Here is a 19,280-nt window from a genome sequence, read left to right as displayed (position 1 = left end):
AATGGATTCTTCAAACTTATTTCATTTTTTCCTGAATCCACAGCCACAGCTGCATCATTGCTCACCTCATCCTCCTTGGCCTCCCACATCAAACACTCAGAAATCTTCTCTGCAATTTCCAAGTCCAATGAGATGGAGTCCTGCATAAATATGTTTTTTAACCAAATAAAGAATTGACTACAAATTTCAATAATGCAGCACCTATAGGTACTCAACTCAGTGAGTTTGGGCATCAGTGACATACAGCAAAGCAAACACAACTAAAATTAATTAACACATCCTGTCTATTGGTTCATGTGTTTTTAAATGGAAAACTGAAGGAGAAATCAGAATGAAAGACTTACAAAACAATCAAGCAGTCCATGTTGGTATGATAGGAATGAGACAAGTGCTAGAAATGTCACAGCTGGCATCTGGACATCACAGGTCATGTCAGTTTGGTATAAAAGCTAATATACCATTAGGTTTTGAGATGATTTGGTGAGGACCTGTGTCTCCCAATTGATCAACAGGATCTAGCTACACTATATGGCCAGGGAGGGTTTCCCTTTCTTTATCAGGAGCTCTTTGTGTGCCTCCCAAGGCTATATATTTTGTTGGAAACTATACTTTCTTAAAATAAAAAGAACCATTCTATTCTAGAGAATCCCATATAGACTTCTGGAACTGAGACCCAAATAAATTTACTACCATGCCTGCCATGTTTGTGATACTCCCTGAATATATAATTATCCAATGGAATAGATTTCTGTCATACAAAGCAGAGATTATTGTATCATTAAATCTCGTACTCTTCAGTATGGGAACCCTTTGAGCACACCAAGAGAACAATGAATTTAGTCATAATAAAGTAGAATGAAAATACCTTATTTTAACAGATTTAGTCAAGAAGAAATTGGCACATTCACACTTGGGTAATTTTAGAGAAAAATGTAAGACTGTAACAGGATTATTTTAAATAGAGAAGACCTTCAAAGTATGGAAGATAATATGCATGCTAGTTAAAGATGTAGGATACCTGGAATTAGAAAACTTGAGTGGAATCCTTTCCTCCAACTCTTCCCATCTATGCGACCTTAAGTGTAACTTAACCTAAATCTCAATGCTCTCATCTGTAAAATGTATGTTTTTCCTCTTGGATACTCTAATGGCATCTTGTACTGCCTTCATTTTCATATTAATCATGCAATGTTGTAACTGCTTGGCAACTATTCTGTATTCCTCACTTTTTCACAGTGGCATCCCCTGTCTATAATCTAGAAATTATGTTCACACATCTACAGGTGTAAAATACTGAGACTTTAGGAGTGTTTACTCCTAGAAGTGTAATTGCTGAGCTTTAGGGAATGCTTATCAGGTATTTCTTAATGGCTCTCCAAAGTGGTTAAATCAATTTACATTCCTTTTGTATTTGAGTTCTTTCCAGTTTTTGAATGGATGCTTGTATTGCGATGTATTTCCCCCTTAGGACTGCTTTTGCTGCATCCCAAAGATTTTGAACGGTTGTATCTTCATTCTCATTAGTTTCCATGAATCTTTTTAATTCTTCCTTAATTTCCTGGTTGACCCTTTTATCTTTTAGCAGGATGGTCCTTAACCTCCATGTGTTTGAGGTCCTTCCAAACTTCTTGTTGTGATTTAGTTCTAATTTCAAGGCATTATGGTCCGAGAATATGCAGGGGACAATCCCAATCTTTTGGTATCGGTTCAGACCCGATTTGTGACCCAATATGTGGTCTATTCTGGAGAAAGTTCCATGTGCGCTTGAGAAGAATGTGTATTCAGTTGAGTTTGGATGTAAAGTTCTGTAGATATCTGTGAAATCCATCTGGTCCAGTGTATCATTTAAAGCTCTCGTTTCTTTGGAGATGTTTTGCTTAGAAGACCTATCGAGTATAGAAAGAGCTAGATTGAAGTCACCAAGTATAAGTGTATTATTATCTAAGTATTTCTTCACTTTGGTTAATAATTGATTTATATATTTGGCAGCTCCCACATTCGGAGCATATATATTGAGGATTGTTAAGTCCTCTTGTTGAATAGATCCTTTAAGTATGATATAGTGTCCCTCTTCATCTCTCACTACAGTCTTTGGGGTAAATTTTAGTTTATCTGATATAAGGATGGCTACCCCTGCTTTCTTTTGAGGACCATTCGAATGGTAAATGGTTCTCCAACCTTTTATTTTCAGGCTGTAGGTGTCCTTCTGTCTAAAATGAGTCTCTTGTAGACAGCAAATAGATGGGTCCTGCTTTTTTATCCAGTCTGAAACCCTGCGCCTTTTGATGGGGTCATTAAGCCCGTTCACATTCAGAGTTACTATTGAGAGATATGAGTTTAGTGTCATCATGATATCTATTCAGTCTTTGTTTTTGTGGACTGTTCCACTGAACTTCTTCTTAAAGGGGAATTTTAAGAGGCCCCCTTAAAATTTCTTGCAGAGCTGGTTTGGAGGTCACATATTCTTTTAGTTGCTGCCTGTCTTGGAAGCTCTTTATCTCTCCTTCCATTTTGAATGAGAGCCTTGCTGGATAAAGTATTCTTGGTTGCATGTTCTTCTCATTTAGGACCCTGAATATATCCTGCCAGCCCTTTCTGGCCTGCCAGGTCTCTGTGGAGAGGTCTGCTATTACCCTAATACTCCTCCCCATAAAAGTCAGGGATTTCTTGTCTCTTGCTGCTTTAAGGATCTTCTCCTTATCTTTGGAATTTGCAAGCTTCACAATTAAATGTCGAGGTGTTGAACGGTTTTTATTGATTTTAGGGGGGGATCTCTCTATTTCCTGGATCTGAATGCCTGTTTCCCTTCCCAGATTAGGAAAGTTTTCAGCTAGAATTTGTTCAAATACATATTCTGGCCCTCTGTCCCTTTCGGCGCCCTCGGGAACCCCAATTAAACGTAGGTTTTTCTTCCTCAGGCTGTCGTTTATTTCCCTTAATCTATCTTCATGGTCTTTTAATTGTTTGTCTCTTTTTTCCTCAGTTTCCCTCTTTGCTATCAACTTGTCTTCTAGGTCACTCACTCGTTCTTCCACCTCGTTAACCCTCGTCGTTAGGACTTCTAGTTTGGATTGCATCTCATTCAATTGATTTTTAATTTCTGCCTGATTAGCTCTAAATTCTGCAGTCATGAAGTCTCTTGAGTCCTTTATACTTTTTTCTAGAGCCACCAGTAGCTGTATAATAGTGCTTCTGAATTGGCTTTCTGACATAGAATTGTAATCCAGATTTTGTAACTCTGTGGGAGAGAGGACTGTTTCTGATTCTTTCTTTTGAGGTGAGGTTTTCCTTCTAGTCATTTTGCTCAGTGCAGAGTGGCCAAAAGCAAGTTGTATTGGGAAAAAGAGAAAAAGAGAGGAGAGAAAGAAGGAAAGAAAAGAGAAAGAGAAAAAAAAGGGAAGAAAAAGAAAAAAAAAAACGAAAAAAAAAAAAAAAAAGAAGAAAAAGAGAAAGAAAAAGAAAGGAGAAAAAAAAGGGGGTGGGGGAAGGAAACAAATCAAAAGGCAAAACAAAACAAAAACAAAACCAAAAACAAACAAATAAAAAAAGAACCACCGGGGAGTATCTTCTGATTCTGTGTACTTTAAGTCCCTTGGCTTCTCCTGGAAGTTGTCCGTCTAGCTGGTGTTCTGGGGGAGGGGCCTGTTGTGCTGATTTTCAGGTGTTAGCAGTTGGGGGAGCTGCTGTGCCCCTGCCTGGTGCAGGGCTCGGTGGGGGTTGTTTACCCCGTGAGGCCGCAGGAGGAACAGCCCCAGTGGCGGGGCAGCTCTGGAAACCTGGATTCAGCTCCGGCAGGAACTCCGTCTGCAGGGCCTGGAGGCTCCGGGGCGGGGCCGCTGATCTGCTCAGCTGGGGCAGGAGCGTCCTTGCTGTCCTGGGCCCTCCCGGCCTCTGCCTGTCCCGGGGGAGGCGGGATCCTGGGCTGTGTCCCGGCGCCCTGTGCTCCGGAGCCTGCGCTGGTGGATTCGCGCTCCTGGGCCGCGCAGCCCCCTCCGCGGAGCCGCCGCCCGAGCCCCTCCGAGCTGCTCCTGGAACCGCGCAGCCCCCTCCGCACGGAGCCTCTTCCTCTGCCCGAGCCCCTCCGAGCTGCTCCCGGGGCCGCGCAGCCCCCTCCGCGGAGCCGCCGCCCGAGCCCCTTCAGCTGCTCCGGGTCCCGCCGGGTCCCGCCGCCCGCGCTGCAGCCCTTAGGGAGCTCGGCGCACTCTCCTGGGTGCGCAGTTGCTGTTACTGTCCCCGGGAGCCCGAGGGCATCCCCGCCCTCCTGGGTCCTGCTCCAACTCCCCGCGAGCCCCTTTCCCCCGGGAAGGTCGGTGCAGCTCCTGCTCCTCCGGGACGGGGCTCTCCTGTCCTGGGGACTCTCGCCCCGGCCTCAGCCCGGCTCCTCGCGGGGCCCCTCCCCCTTGGAGGCCTTTGTTCCTTTATTTCTTTTTCCCCGTCTTCCTACCTTGATAGAAGCGCGAACTCTTCTCACTGTTGCATTCCAGCTGGTCTCTCTTTAAATCTCAGGCCGAATTCATAGATTTTCAGGATAATTTGAAGGTTTTCTAGGTAGTTTGGTGGAGACAGGTGATTTGGGGACCCTACTCTTCCGCCATCTTGCTCCTCCTCCTCAATTTACATTCCCACATGGAGTGTGTGAGTTCCTACTTCCACTGGCCACCACACTTGATGTTATCACTCATTTTTTACTTTTTTTTTTAGTGTTTATTTTTTTTTATTTATGATAGTAACACAGAGAGAGAGAGAGAGAGAGAGGCAGAGACACAGGCAGAAGGAGAAGCAGGCTCCATGCACCGGGAGCCCGACGTGGGATTCGATCCTGGGTCTCCAGGATCGCCCCGGGCCAAAGGCAGGCGCCAAACCGCTGCGCCACCCAGGGATCCCTCACTCATTTTTTTCAATGATGGCTATAAAATGAATGATCATTTTAATATGAATTTACCCAATTAGGAGCAAGGTTGAGTACTTTTTACATGCTTCTTGTCCAGTTGGGCATCTTCTATGAAGTACCAAATTTCAACATTGGTGCAATTGCCTATTGGGCTGTTTGTCCTGTTAATTTGTTGTCCCTCTTTGTATATTCTTTGTAAAAATCTAATCTATTTTTTAAAAATTATTCAGTCTGTGTTTTGTCTTTTCACTTTTTATAGTGTCTCTTCAATCTTTTGCATCAATTGATACTTATAAATCAGTATTCTGTTTATTTGAACATTGCCTCACAAGCATTTGCAACAAATAAATCATAAAGGTTTAAATGTAGGTTTCAAGGAATCAATTGAAGTTTAGCAGCACTAGGAGAATTCTTAGCTTTTTCTTCTCGAGTGTTGTGAGACTGAGAATAACCTCAAAGCAAAAATGCAATCTTCTTGAGAAGCTTCTTTGGCCTCCAAAATTTAGCTAGCAAATGCTTTCCTAAAAAAACCAAGAGGGATGCCTGGGTGGCTCAGCAGTTGAGGGCCTCCCTTCAGCCCAGGGCATGATCCTGGAGTCCCGAGATCGAGTCCCACATCGGGCTTCCTGCATGGAGCCTGCTTCTGTCTCTGCCTATGTCTGCCTCTTACTGTGTCTCTCATGAATAAATAAATAAAATCTTTAAAAAAATTTAAAAGATGACACCAAATGCTGGTAAGGATGTAGAAGAAAAAGAACTCTTAATTATACCTGGTGGAAATACTATATGGTACAGCCAATGTGGAAGATATTTTGGCAGTTTCTTATAAAACTAAACATATTCTTACCATGTGATAAAGCAGTCATGCTCCTTGATATTTACCCAAATGAACTGAAAACTTATAACCACATAAAAACCTGCACCCAGATGTTTATGGCAGCTTTATTTATAATTGCCAAAACTTGAGAGCTAGCAAGATGTCTTTCAGTAGGTGAATGGATGAACAAACTGTGGCACATCTAGATGATGATGGAATATTACTCAGCACTAAAAAAGAAAAGCTTTCTAGCCATGAGAAGACATGGAGGAAATGTGAATGCACATTGCTAAATGAAGGAAGTCAATCTGAAAAGTCTGCCTAATGAATTATTCCAACTATATACCATTCTGAAAAAGGCAGATCAAGGAAAATAGTAAAAAGTTCAGTGGTTGCCAGAAGTTGTGGGAAGGAAGTGTTGAAGAGGTGGAGCACAAAGGATTTTTAAGGCAGTGACAATACTCTGAATGAGAATATAATAATGGATACATTACAGATTTGTCAAACTTCATAGGATGTACAACACCAAGAATGAACCACAATGTAAAATATGGACCTCAGGTTATGATGTATCAGTACAGGTTATAATAATGCCCCCATCAGGGTAATATATTTGTTATATTTAGAGAACCTATAATGACAAAGGCAGAGGCTATGCATTCATGGATGCAGGCAGAATATGGGAAATCGCTGTGCCTTCTTCTTACTTTTGCTGTGAACATAAAACTGCTCTAAAGAAATGAAGTTTTTTGGGGTGCCTGCCTGGCTCAGATGGTTAAGTGTCCAAATCCTGATTTTGGCTCTGGTCATAATCTCAGGGTCATGACATCAAGCCCTGCATCAGGCTCTGTACTCAGTGGGGAGTCTGCCTAAGATTCTCTCTGTCTCCTAAAATAAGTAAATAAATCTTAAAAAAAGAAATGAAGTCTTTTAAAAATAATACATAATAAAAAGATGCCTTCCATTTCACTTTTAAAGTTTAAATTCATGGTGTTAACATAGTAGAGTATTGGTTTCAGGAGTAAAATTTAGTCATTCATCACTTATATATAACACCCAGTGCTCATCCCAACAAGTTTCCTGTGTGATGCCCATCACTCACTTAGTGAATCCACCCACCCTCCTTCCATCCGACAACCCTCCATTTGTTCTTATAGTTACATGCAAAAGAATGAAACTGGACCACTTTCTTACACCATACACAAAAAATTAATCCAAAATGGATACACAAAATGCTCCTAAATGTGAGACAGAAAACCATCAAAATCCTAGAGGGGAATATAGGCAGCAACCTCTTTGACCTTGCCTGGAGCAACTTTTTACTAGATATATCTCTGGGGGCAAGGGAAACAAAAGCAAAAATGAACTTTTTTTCAAAATGAACCTCATCAAGATAAGAAGCTTCTGCACAGCCAAGGAAACAATCAACAAAAACAAAGACAACTGACAGAATGAGAGAAGATATTTGCAAATGGCATATCAGATAAAGGGCTAGTATCCAGAATGTATAAAGAACTCATCCAAATCAACACCCAAAAAATAAATGTTCCAGTTAAGAAATAGGCAGAAGACAGGAACAGATATTTCTCCAAAGAAGACCTACAAATGGCTAATGGACACATGAAAAAATGCTCAATGTTACTCATCATCAGGGAAATACAAATCAAAACCACAATGAGATACTACCTCATACCTGTCAGAATGGCTAAAGTTGACAGCTCAGGAAACAAAAGATGTTGGTGAGGATGCAGAGAAAGGGGAACCTTTCTGCACTGTTGGTGGGAATGCAAACTGGTATGCCCACTCTGGAAAACAGTTTGGAGGTTCCTCCAATAGTTAAAAATAGAACTACCCTACAACCAAGAAATTGCACTACTAGGAATTTATCCAAAGGATACAAAAGGATACAAAAGTGCTGATTAGAAGGGGCACATGCACCCTGATGTTTATAGCAGCATTATCAATAAAAGTCAAATTATGGAGTCCAACTGTCCATCGGTTGATGGCTGGATGAAGAAGATGTGATATATATATAGCATATATATATAGCATATATATATATATATATAGCATATATAGCATTTCTTTTATGAGTTAGGTTGAAAACATTTAAAAATGTTTAAGTGGCATTTTAACATCTCTTTTTATGAAAGTCTTTTGAAACAATTTTTATGGCAGTTTTGGTCTTTTAATCCTCTGTTAAACATTTTTTTTCATGTTTTTGGAATATTGCCCTTTTACTATGATATAAATTTTGTAAATCATTTCTCCCTGATTCTCTTTTTAAAAGTTGTACTATCAAAAAATAAAAAAATAAAAGTTGTATTATCTTTTGTTTTTATGGAAACAGGACATTTGCATCATAGCAAAATGAGAAAACATAAAAGGGCAAAAATAAGAAAATTAAATTACATATTCTCTCCAACCAGAGATTATCATAGTTAACAGAAGTAGATTAATTTGTGTTGATTATCTCAAATTCATTGTGTAAATCTTTCCGTGTCATGATATAATGGTTTTCAATACATTGCTGGATTGATCTCATTCATATTCTTATTGGCAAATTTGTTATATTGCCATGGTTCTTTCTTTTCAGTTGCAGGATTGAATTTATTATTGTATTTGGTTTTATAGTATTGAGAAAATACTGGATTCACACAGATAAATATTTATAAAATTGTGGTGATGTAAAAAGATATGTGCAGTTTACTTCACATTTTTGCCATTGACAGGGTCTATATTCCCTGTCCTTGAATCTATGCTTAGTAAATCACTCATTTAAAACAGCTTACCCTGGGTGTACTTAGGTTGCTCAGTCAGTAGAACATGTAACTCTTGATCTCAGGGTTGTGGGTTTGAGCCCCATATTGAGTATAGAGATTACTTAAAAATGTAATCTTTAAACAAATAAACAGCTTACCCCAAAATAGCCCTATACTCTTCATTTAAGCTGATAGGAAAAGAAGATTCATTCAAAGGGCTTTCTAAAAATGAGCTAACCTCGCAGCAGAATTTAACAAAAATCTTTTGGCATATGACATTATAAGTGTCTCCATGACTTTTACCAACCTTTTAAAATAAACTTTTTAAAAAGTTGAGTCAAATAAACTGATGCCCCTTCACTATAGCTGTAATGGTCAGCTCAGGCTGCCATAACAAAAAAAAAAAACTGTAGACTATGAGGCTTAAACAACAGAAATTTCTTTTATCACAGTTCTGGAGGCTTAGAAGTCCAAGATCAAGGTCTTGTCAGGGTTGGTTTCTGGTGAGAACTCCCTTCCTAAACTTGTAGATGGCCGTGTTCTCACTGTGTCTTCAAATGGCCTTTCCTCTGTGTGCAGAGAGCAAGAGAGAGAGAGCAAACAAAGAGAGAATGATCTTTGACATCTTTTCCTCTTCTTATATGAACACCAGTTTTTGGAACTAAGGCCTAACCTTTATTACTTCATTCAACCTTTATTAGACTTTTACAGGCCCTATCTCCAAATGCAGTCACATTGGGGGTAGGACTTCAACATATGGATTTTATTGACATCATTCAGTTTGAAACAATGCCCTAACATTCCCTGAAACATGTTGGAGAAGAAAAACTATTATAATTCCTTCAGCCTGCTTCTTTTACCTATGAAGAAGTAGGTCCAGAAAAATACTGTGGTATTCATGAGTTAACATGGCTGGACTGTAATTCAGGTCTCCCAACTATCTAGGCTTCGTCTGTTACAACAAATGAGATGCTTTTCTTCCCTTTGTTCTTATCCATTTTTGTCTAAAAGCTTCCTCTCATTTCCCATAGGGCTCCTTGCCTAAGGGCCATTTTTAACTGAACTGTTTGAAAACATCTATTTTTCCCAAGAAGCTGGCGGACAACCAAGATCCAAATCCTAGCTTAGCCTGGACTCAACTGAACCCTGGCACTCTCCACTCCACAGCACACAGCTAGCTCTGGCAAGTTATTGTCTCCTGGGCCTCCTCCACCCTGGTAAAGTTAGGCTGACTATGCTTTACCAGACAAATGTCTGGGCTGGTCCAGCAAAGCCAAAAGACCCTACAGTTCCAGATTTCACAGAGAACTGGCTCCAATTCTGTGTCCGGGGTTACTTGCCCCCTTCCTTAGTGGGACTCTATACCTTATTCTTTCATTATAGTGAATAGCATAAATACATTTCAAAAAGTATCAGCCTTGCCCTCAGCCAGAATCTCTTTCCATTGCTGGCATGGGAAGGTGGTATTAGTGGAATTGGCATTATCCTGGCACAGTCACTTGCAAGAAGGCTGTGGTCTCTGAGGCCCTGACTTCACTTATGGCATTCCAGGAAATCCAACTCTAGTGAGGGTTCTGCCTGTATAATTCTTATTAGATTTTTTGAGATATAATTAATAAACCATCACCACAATTTTATTTTTAAAAATTTATTTATTTATTTATTTATTTATTTATTTATTTATTCATGAGAGACATGGAGAGAGGCAGAGACATAGGCAGAGGGAGAAGTAGGCTCCCTGTGGAGAGCCCGATGTGGGATTCGATCCCAGGACCCCCGGATCACAACCCGAGCTGAAGGTAGACACTCAACCACTGAGCCACCCAATCACAACAATTTTAGGACATTTTCTTTATCCCCTAAAGAAACCCCATACCAATTAGCATTCCCTTCCTCATTCCCTTCTCTACATCCCCATCTCTAACCAACTACTAATTTGTTTTCTGTCTCCATAGATTATCTATTCTGGACATCTCATATAGATGGAATCATATAATTTGTGGTCTTGTGCTTTTGCCTTCTTTCACTTAGCATGTTATTTTCAAGGTTTGTTATTGCATATATCAGAAATTCATCCCTTTTTAATAGCTGAAAAATATTACACCATATGAATATAACATATTTTGATTATTCATTCATTAATAGATGCATATTTGGAGTGTTTCCATTTTGCCTATTATGAATACTGCTGCTATGAACATTTATGTGCAAGTTTTTGTATGGACAAATATTTGTATTTCTCTTGAGTGTGTATACCTAGAATTGGAATTGCTGGGTCATATGGCAAATCTATATTTAACCTTTTGAGAAACTGCAAAACCATTTTTACACAGCAGCTACACCCTTTTACATTCTGACCAGCTGTATATGAGCATTCCAATTTCTCCATATCTTTACCAACATTTGTTATTGTCTTTGTCATTATATCCATCCTGGTGGGTATAAAGTAGTATCTCATTGTGATTTTGATTTGCATTCCCTCAGTAATAATTAGAGATGAAAAATAATCATAAAATATGAGCATCTTTTCATGCATTTGTATATCTCTGCAGAAATGTATATTCATTTCCTTTGGTCATTTTAAAATTGGGTTATTTATCATGTTTCTGTTGAGTTGCATATTCATATATTCTGGATATAAAGTCTGCAAAAATTTTTCCTATTTTGTGTGTTGTCTCTTCATTTTCTGCATAGCGTCCTTTGCCTTGGGAATTAAAATTTTACATCTTAATTTATAAAAATCTTGTTTGGACTAATACCAATATAATTTTAATAGTTTACAAAATCTTTGCTTCTGTATAACTCCATTCTCTCTCCCTCTTCTTTGTACTATCATTATCATATAAATTATACCTTTATATATTGTATTCTCATCAATGTAGATTTATAATTGTAGTTTATGCAGATATCTTTAAATTAAACAGGAGAAATGGTTACAAGAAAAATTTATACTATCTTTTATATTTACCTATGTAGTTACCATTAACTATGCTTTTTATCTCCTCATGTTGCTTCAAGTTACTGTCTATGGCCTTCAGCCTGAAGTAATTATTCATTTCATTTCAGCTTCTAGTATTTTTGGTTGGGCAGATCTGCTAGCACATAATTATCAATTTTGTTTATCTTGCAATGTCTTAATTTTTTCATTTTTGAAGGATAGGTTTGCTGGATATAGAATTCTTCACTGCCTATCTTTTTTTATTATTGTTTTGAATATGTCATCCCACTGCCTTTTGCCTCCAAGATTTTTGATGTGAAATCAGCAGTAAATCTTATTGAAGTTCCCTTGCATGTGTGAGTCACTTTTTTCTTGCCTGCTTTCAAGATGCTCCCTTTGACTTTAGCATTTGACAGTTTGGTTATGATGTATCTTTTTGAGTTCATCATACTTGGGAGTTTGTTGAGCATTTTGGATGTATAAATTAAGATATTGTTGTTTTTTTTTTAAATCACATTCAGAAATTTTTTGACATTTTCTTATATATATATATATATATATTATGCCCCTTTTCTCTTCTCCTTCTGGAATTCCACTATTTATGTATTGGTATGCTTAATGGTTTCCCACATTTCTCTGAGGCTCTGTTTACTCTTATTTATTGTTTTTTCTTGCTGATTCTCACATAGGATAATTGTAACTGATCTATTTTAAGTTGACTGATTCTTCTGCATGCTCAAATCTACTTTGAGCCTTCTGAATTTTTTATTTCACTTCTTATAATTTTCAACTCTATTCGACACTTCTTTTATAATTTCTATCTCTTTATTGATATTCCCTAGTTGATGAAAAATCATTCTCATATATTAGTTAAGACATAGTTCAGTTACTTGAATACATTTAAAATAGTTTAAAGTCTTCATCTATTAAATCCAATGTCCAGGCCTCCTTCCAGAACAGCTCCTGATTACTGCTTTTTACTCTATGTATAGACTGTACTCTTTTTTTGTATTCCTCATATTTTTGTTGAATGGTAGACGTTTAAAATAATATAGTGTGACAGCTTTTGAAAGTGGATCCTTCCATCCACAGTATTTGTTGTTTTGTTTGTTTGTTTAGTTACTTTTCTGAACAAAATCTGTGAGGTCTGTATTCTTTGTTATGCATGGCACTAAAGTCTCTGCTTAATTATTAATGGTCAGGTACTGATTAGAGAATGATTTCTTAAATGATTGGGACAAATAAGCTTCCCAATCTTTGCTATGGGGCTCTTTGTGCATGTTGGGGCACACTTTTGATAGTCAGGACAACGATGTCTTAGGCTTCACTTCCTACTTATACAAAGCCTCAAGGTCAGCCAGAGGTGAGAACTTATAGCCTTCTCAGGTCCCTTCCCTGGTCTTGCACACAGTCCTAAACATGTGCATGGCTTTTTAATTCCCAGGAATGTGTTGATACTCTTCAAAGCTCCCTTGTACATCTCATTCTCCATCTCTTTCTTTTAAGTTTTTGGACAGTTTGTTGTTTGCCCCAACTATTGTCACTGCCTCAGGCAACTGCTATGTTGAACAATTGCCACTGATTGTTTTTGACAGGGGAAAAGGCTTTTCACATTGAGTGAGCTCAGACTCAACTCAAATAAAGGGAAGCCTTGTGAGTGTGTACAGGTAATAGGGAATTTTCCATCTGGCATCTGGGATAGGAGAAAGAAGTGAGAACAACAGTGGAGAGGAGTCAAGGTGAGGCTACTATGACCCTTTCTTTCCATCTATACTGACACCTTTCATCATAGCATAGTCTTGATACCTTAAGAAGGAAGATCAGACACCTTCTTAATGAATGGGAAGTATATATGCTGGTTAAGAGTATGAAATATATGGAATTAGAAAACTTGAATGTGATTCTCTCCTTCAACTTTTTCCGGCTGTGTGTGTGTGACATTGAGCACAACTTAGTTAACCTAACTCTCTATTTTCTTATTTATAAAATGGGAATAACATTAATTATTTAAAGTGAGTTGTTGGGGGTTAGATAAGTTGGGACTTGTAATATGCCCAGCATTACCATTGGTCCTGTTAATGTGCTATTTTCACCTCTAAATTGAATTAAACAGAATACAATGAACTCACCAAAAAGTATTTTTGAAATCTTTAACTTTTAAGAACTTGTCTTTGATTACTTTGAAGAGCAGAGATTGAAAGAAAAATAATTCTGTTTAGCTGATGTCAGAACAAATAGGACTAATGAGTCCTCCCTTTGTAAGGGCTCATCTGGCTAGCTGTGGTAAAAGGTATGGACTTACACACATAACCATATCTTGGAAGAATCAGACTAATGTTCAATTGGTTGAATATGGATTCTTTGCACTATTATTTCTCTTATAAATTGCTATATAACAAACAACCCCAAAATAGCAACAAAATAACCATTTATTTGCTCACTATGTTAAAGCTCAGAAGTTCAGGCAGGGCTCAGGAAACTGTCTTTGTTACCCATGGTATCAGCTGAGGCAGCTCAACTGAGGCTGGAGGTCCCAAGATGGCTCCATTCACATGTCTGGGATCTTGGTTCTGATTATTAGGTGACATGTCTTTCTTCTCCTCCATTGCCAGTAGGGTAACTCTCCAAAGGGCAAAAACAGAAGCTGCTGAGGCCTCTTCAGGCCTAATCTCAGATATTAAACAACATCTCTTCTGCAACATTCTATTTGTCAAAGCCAGTCACTGGGCCAGCCTAGATTAAAGGGCAATGAAAATAGACTTTTTCTTGATTGGAGGAGTAGCAGCATCACACGGCAAATAGGCTTGCAGGATTGGAGGGATTGTCATAGTCATCTCTGAAAACAATGTGCCATAGGTAGATTGTGAGCTTTTGGGCTCAGAACCTGATTATCCTTGTTAGAGTGGTATGTAACTATATTTCCATTTGCTAGTCCCAAGTGATGAGGAAGCAGAACATTATCAAGTATGTTCCGGGCAGGAATGTGTGGGAAAGATGAAAGAACCAACAATAGAAACTGAGAAGATGCCTCCCAGGAGAGAGGAAGAAAACCACAGGAGCTTGGGAGCCTGGAAGCTAAGTGAATACATGTTTTGAGGGGGAGGAAGTAAGCAACTATAAAACAAATGGTGCTAATAAATTGAGTAAAATTTTTTTTTCTGGGAAGAACTATAAGAAATTGATAAAAAGTAGTTATTTTCAAGAAGAGGTTCTGGTGGAGGGGAAAGAGAAGGCTGCCACTTATCATAATTTACCTTCTTCTGTCCGAACTTTCTAGCCTTGCATATAAATTATTCTGTTTTCCAATATGAATGATCTGGGAGGTGAGATTACAGACAATGTTTTGGTATTTTTTTTATTGGAGTTCGATTTGCCAGACATTTTTTCCAAAATCTGTTTTAAAAGGGCCTCTTACCACCAACAACTTTCATCACATTCCAACTGAAATTGCACAAGAAGAAAATGCAAATGGAAGATTGCTCAGGTAACTTATTGTTCCTCAAGTTCTTTTCCACTTTTTCTCTTGGGTGTCATATATAATCTAGAATAAGGCATAAAGTGAAATTATCCATATATGAATTTAGGGGAAAGGCCAGTTTAGCTGCTCAAATGTGGAGTTCTCAAGGCTACAATTTTCCTTAGGCTGAATTTATTTTCCAGAGAATGTGACTTTGCACCTCTTCACAGCATCTCACTCAAGTGGAATATGGTTTGAGCCTTCAGAGTGTCAAATCTAGTTTCATTAGCATTAGGTCCCAGTTTTCAGGGTGCTATTCTATGAGGGAGCTCTGTGGAAATTGGGAATTACTGCAGATATGACTCTTAACCCCTTCTGCACCATTGGCACTCTGCTGCTTCTCCCCTTCTACTCATGTTCATGAGTAGAAGGCCCTGAGGCAGGACCTACTCCTGCATGTGAGACCCTCACCAGCCTGTAATTTTGTCTTCTATCATAGCTCCTGATCTTCAAATGTCCTGTTCCTTGTCCTTTACCTCACACTCATCACACCTCACTCCCAAAGGTAGACCCACCTGCCATGCTGAGAATCTTCACATAGCTTTCATATCAATACCTTACCACCTCCCTCACAGCCCTACTCACAAGGATGCAGGCTAGTCCAGCATGGGACCTGGCAGGGCCTGCAGCTTCCACTCACCCTTCTACTCATGTCAGCCAAGGTGACCAACACTAATCAAGATACACATATGTACACATATATACACATTGACATATACAAATACACAGCATACATGCAAATACTAACACACATGTATATACACACATGCCATGCATGTACATACAGACATAACAAATATGAAAACATATAGAGATGCATGCCCTTTATTTGGGGGCAATCCTTAGGCCCAGTACACATACATTCCTACAAACATACATAGATACACATAGACACACAGATAAACATATACATACACATGCGGAGGAGCTGTTCTCAGGCCCAGTGAGAGCACCAGCCAGCCACAGAGACTGTGTATGAGTCTGTTGCTATTTAAACATGATGAGGATTCCAAATTGCTCTCCGTCACATCAGAAAGGTCAAATGGTCATTTTAAAGGATATCTGGCCCATTTTGTCAGCTCCCATATAGTCCCACCACCCTCAGTTGCATGAACCTTTTCACATATGAGAGAATAATCTTCCCTGTTTCCATTTCTGGAAAAGCTATTTGTCCTAGGTATCTTGCCAAGTGCTTTACATACATCACCTCATTTTATTCTCACAGTAACCCAATGATAGGAGCCATAAACACCATGCTATTTGGTCTCCCTCCTTAACACAACACAGGTGGCCTTCCCACCTTTTGCTTTCCAAAATTCTTTCATATGTACTCCTTTTCATCTAAGTTAGTTTGATCTAAGGTTGATCTAAGGTTTGATCAACCTCCTTAGTTGATCTAAGTCTTGCAATAACACTGTGAAGTAAGAAGGGTTGGCATTGTCATTCCCATTTTGTAGTTGAGACTCACAAAGGTTAAGGAACTTTAAGACTGTAAAAACTCATAAAAATAAGCCAGATCTTAACCCTCTGTCCACATGCTCTGGTTCCAGTAATTTTGCATACCTACTCTTTTGTTCATATATCATACATTGATGCTCCCTATCCATTTCAAGAGATTATACCAGGCACTATGAAAACAAACACTGAATGAGACACATCTTGACTTTGAAATAGCTGGAATTCTAGAGAGGAAGAAAGACCAGTAGAGAGATACATCATAATATCACATGCCGGATCCTGGACTTGAGACTTGGACAACCTGGGTGGAATAACTGGTTCTGCTGAAGGAGCCAGCATTAAAAGGAGGCCACATGTGACAGACAACTCAAAGGCCATGCTTTGTCCATGCTGCTGGAACATCTACCTGCTTTGTGTGTGCAGCAAATGGTAGTGAGGCCGGCTACCCTCTGAAAAATTGAAGTCAGTCACATTCATCTAAATTTTCCTTCTGCAAGGTATGAAAGACAGTCATAATTAACCAAAGTACATTTTCTGAGCAATGCAATATCAGATCATCAATGATGTAGGGACCAATAGGATTGCTATTTGTCACAAATAGCTAAATTATTATAGGCGAGAAACTACATAATCAAATGTGCCCCTTAAAACTGTTTATGAAGTTTCCTAGCTATTTTAGAAAGTGAATTACAGGTGAGAATATTCTAGCCTAAATAAGATCAAATATTACCTTTTGCATGGGCATCTTATGGTATTTTGTTTTACTTTTGACTATTGGATGCCTTTTAGTGTTTCTCTCTCTCTCTCTCTCTCAGAAAATTTTAAACATACCCAAGAATAGAGAGAATAATATAATCCATACCCATCATCTAGTTTCAACAATTATAAACACTTTATGAATCCTGTTTCATCTATTTTTCACAGAACCAGATTTTTTCTGGAGCATTTTAAAGCAACTACAGTCTTATTTTTGAGAAAGGTTTGGAGGGGTGTGAAATTAGAATGAGAAAATATATATCCTTCCAAACCTCCTAGGTCTTTAGCCCTAATTAAATTGCCAGCATGATTTTTTAGAAACTAATCCAGCTTTAGTAGAATCTCTTATATGGCATTTGCTCAGCTAACAATGCACAGCTCAACTGGACAAGGTGTCTTTTGGCCCTTTTCCCTTTAAAAGTGTTCTGCCAGAAAAAACAAAATGGAAAAGTTTTTTGACTGAACACTTCAGATAAGAACAAAGCACAACTAAGACACAGATACATAGGAGTTTTGGCTGAATATAAAAGATACCACTGTTGTTGCTGTTTGGGAATTTCAGTACCTTTGTGTTTTAAGGTAACATATATGTCCTTTCTGTCATTGGAACTATGATTTCATTTATTTCCTTGTCTCCTATTTTCAGGAGAGCCACTTCTTACTGGGAAGAGATCCTGCAATTCACTGTGATGATTACAAGGTGAAAAGTTGTAAGTATCCTAATGGAGTATAATTGTTAGTCTATGCAATCATCAGCATTACAAATGAACAATGATTTAAAATTCAAATAGTTTTTATTCCTGAAGATACAAACTTCAATGTTACTTAAAACAGTAAAACAATAGAAACAATTGTTGATGGGCATTAAAGAGGGCACATAATGTGATGAGCACTGGGTGCTATATGCAACTGATAAACTATCGAACACTACATCTGGAACTAATGATGTACTATATGTTGGCTAATTGAGTTCAAATTTTAAAAAAAGAAACAACTGTTGAATAAAGGGAATAGTGAATTAGAGTGCAACAAATAAATGGAATCATAAACGCACAGTTTATGATTGTGCGAAATTGTGGGAAATTGTTTATTGCATTACATGATAAAAGTAGTGTATAAAAGTATATGCCCAGGATGAGCTCACCTATGTAAAAAGTACATGGAAACAAAATTGGAAGGAAATATGCCAGAAGGTTAGCAGTGGTTGCCTCTGAGTGGTAGGGTTATGAATGAATTTTCTTGTTTCTTTTTGGGCTTTACTGTCTTTTTCAAATTTTCTACAGTGAGCATGTAATCACTTGTATAATCAGAAAAACATTTTTTTCTAAATAAAAGGGACAAGCAAGTCTCAAAAACTCAGTGCCTAGAAGCAGATCAGCAATCTGTTTTGAATGTTTCCAAGGCAGTGAAACAGGCAAAAGTAAGAAGGATGATTTCAGAGTCCCCAGGGGAGACTTGTGTAGTTAGTTCCTAGGAAACCAGAAGTTTTAGCCACTCAAAACACATGTAAGTGTTTTCGGTGTGAATCAAAACCTTCCATTAGACATAATTGCAACAGCAGCTGTTACACAACCTGTATAAACTATTTTTGGTGTGAATCAAAATTTTAACATAGAAACTATTAACTATTTCATGGTCACATAGGTATAAACCTCATCCACCACTGGCCAGGTTTAGCTACCCTAACAGAGGGGAAATTCCTGATCTTTGGTGGAGCTTGCAGGGAAGCTTAGCCAAGAACTAAGACACTCTTCTGAATGTGTCTTTTTCTTCTTTATCTTATTCTCTTAAAAGGACAAAAGGCAATTTGAAGATCGCTTTAACAATTTACTGGATTTTGGGCAGCCCGGTGGCTCAGAGGTTTAGCGCTGCCTTCAGCCCGGGGCCTGATCCTGGAGACCCGGGATGGAGTCCCATGTCGGGCTCCCTGCATGGAGCCTGCTTCTCCCTCTGCCTGTGTCTCTGCCTCTCTCTCTGTGTCTCTCATGAATAAATAAATAAATAAATCTTTAAAAAATATTTACTGGATTTCTTAAAATGTCATGAGTAATTCATTACCATTGTAATAAGAATAACATAAGCATATAAAGACATAATCTCTTCATTTTTTCTGGTTCCATCCACTTGGAAAAACCAATATT

General features: G+C 38.5%; 1 long non-coding RNA gene across 3 annotated transcripts; it reads left to right on the top strand.

Annotated features, from left to right (window-relative positions):
- Positions 1–13,041: 13,041 nt before the first annotated feature.
- Positions 13,042–19,100, top strand: LOC111094886. Of its 3 annotated transcripts, XR_005385985.1 has the most exons (6): positions 13,042–13,147; positions 14,341–14,514; positions 14,814–14,892; positions 16,600–16,880; positions 17,786–17,849; positions 18,934–19,100. It is a non-coding gene; the product is annotated as an uncharacterized LOC111094886 (long non-coding RNA). The 3 variants fall into 3 exon arrangements; XR_005385986.1 differs by lacking the exon at positions 16,600–16,880 and having other exon boundaries at positions 14,341–14,487; XR_005385984.1 differs by lacking the exon at positions 16,600–16,880.
- The last annotated feature ends 180 nt before the right edge of the window (positions 19,101–19,280 follow it).

Source organism: Canis lupus, chromosome X, assembly GCF_011100685.1.
Source record: "Canis lupus familiaris isolate Mischka breed German Shepherd chromosome X, alternate assembly UU_Cfam_GSD_1.0, whole genome shotgun sequence".
NCBI classification, from domain to species: Eukaryota; Metazoa; Chordata; class Mammalia; order Carnivora; family Canidae; genus Canis; species Canis lupus.
The sequence above is the reverse complement of the archived record's forward strand: the minus strand, read 5'-3'. Positions and strand labels throughout refer to the sequence as shown.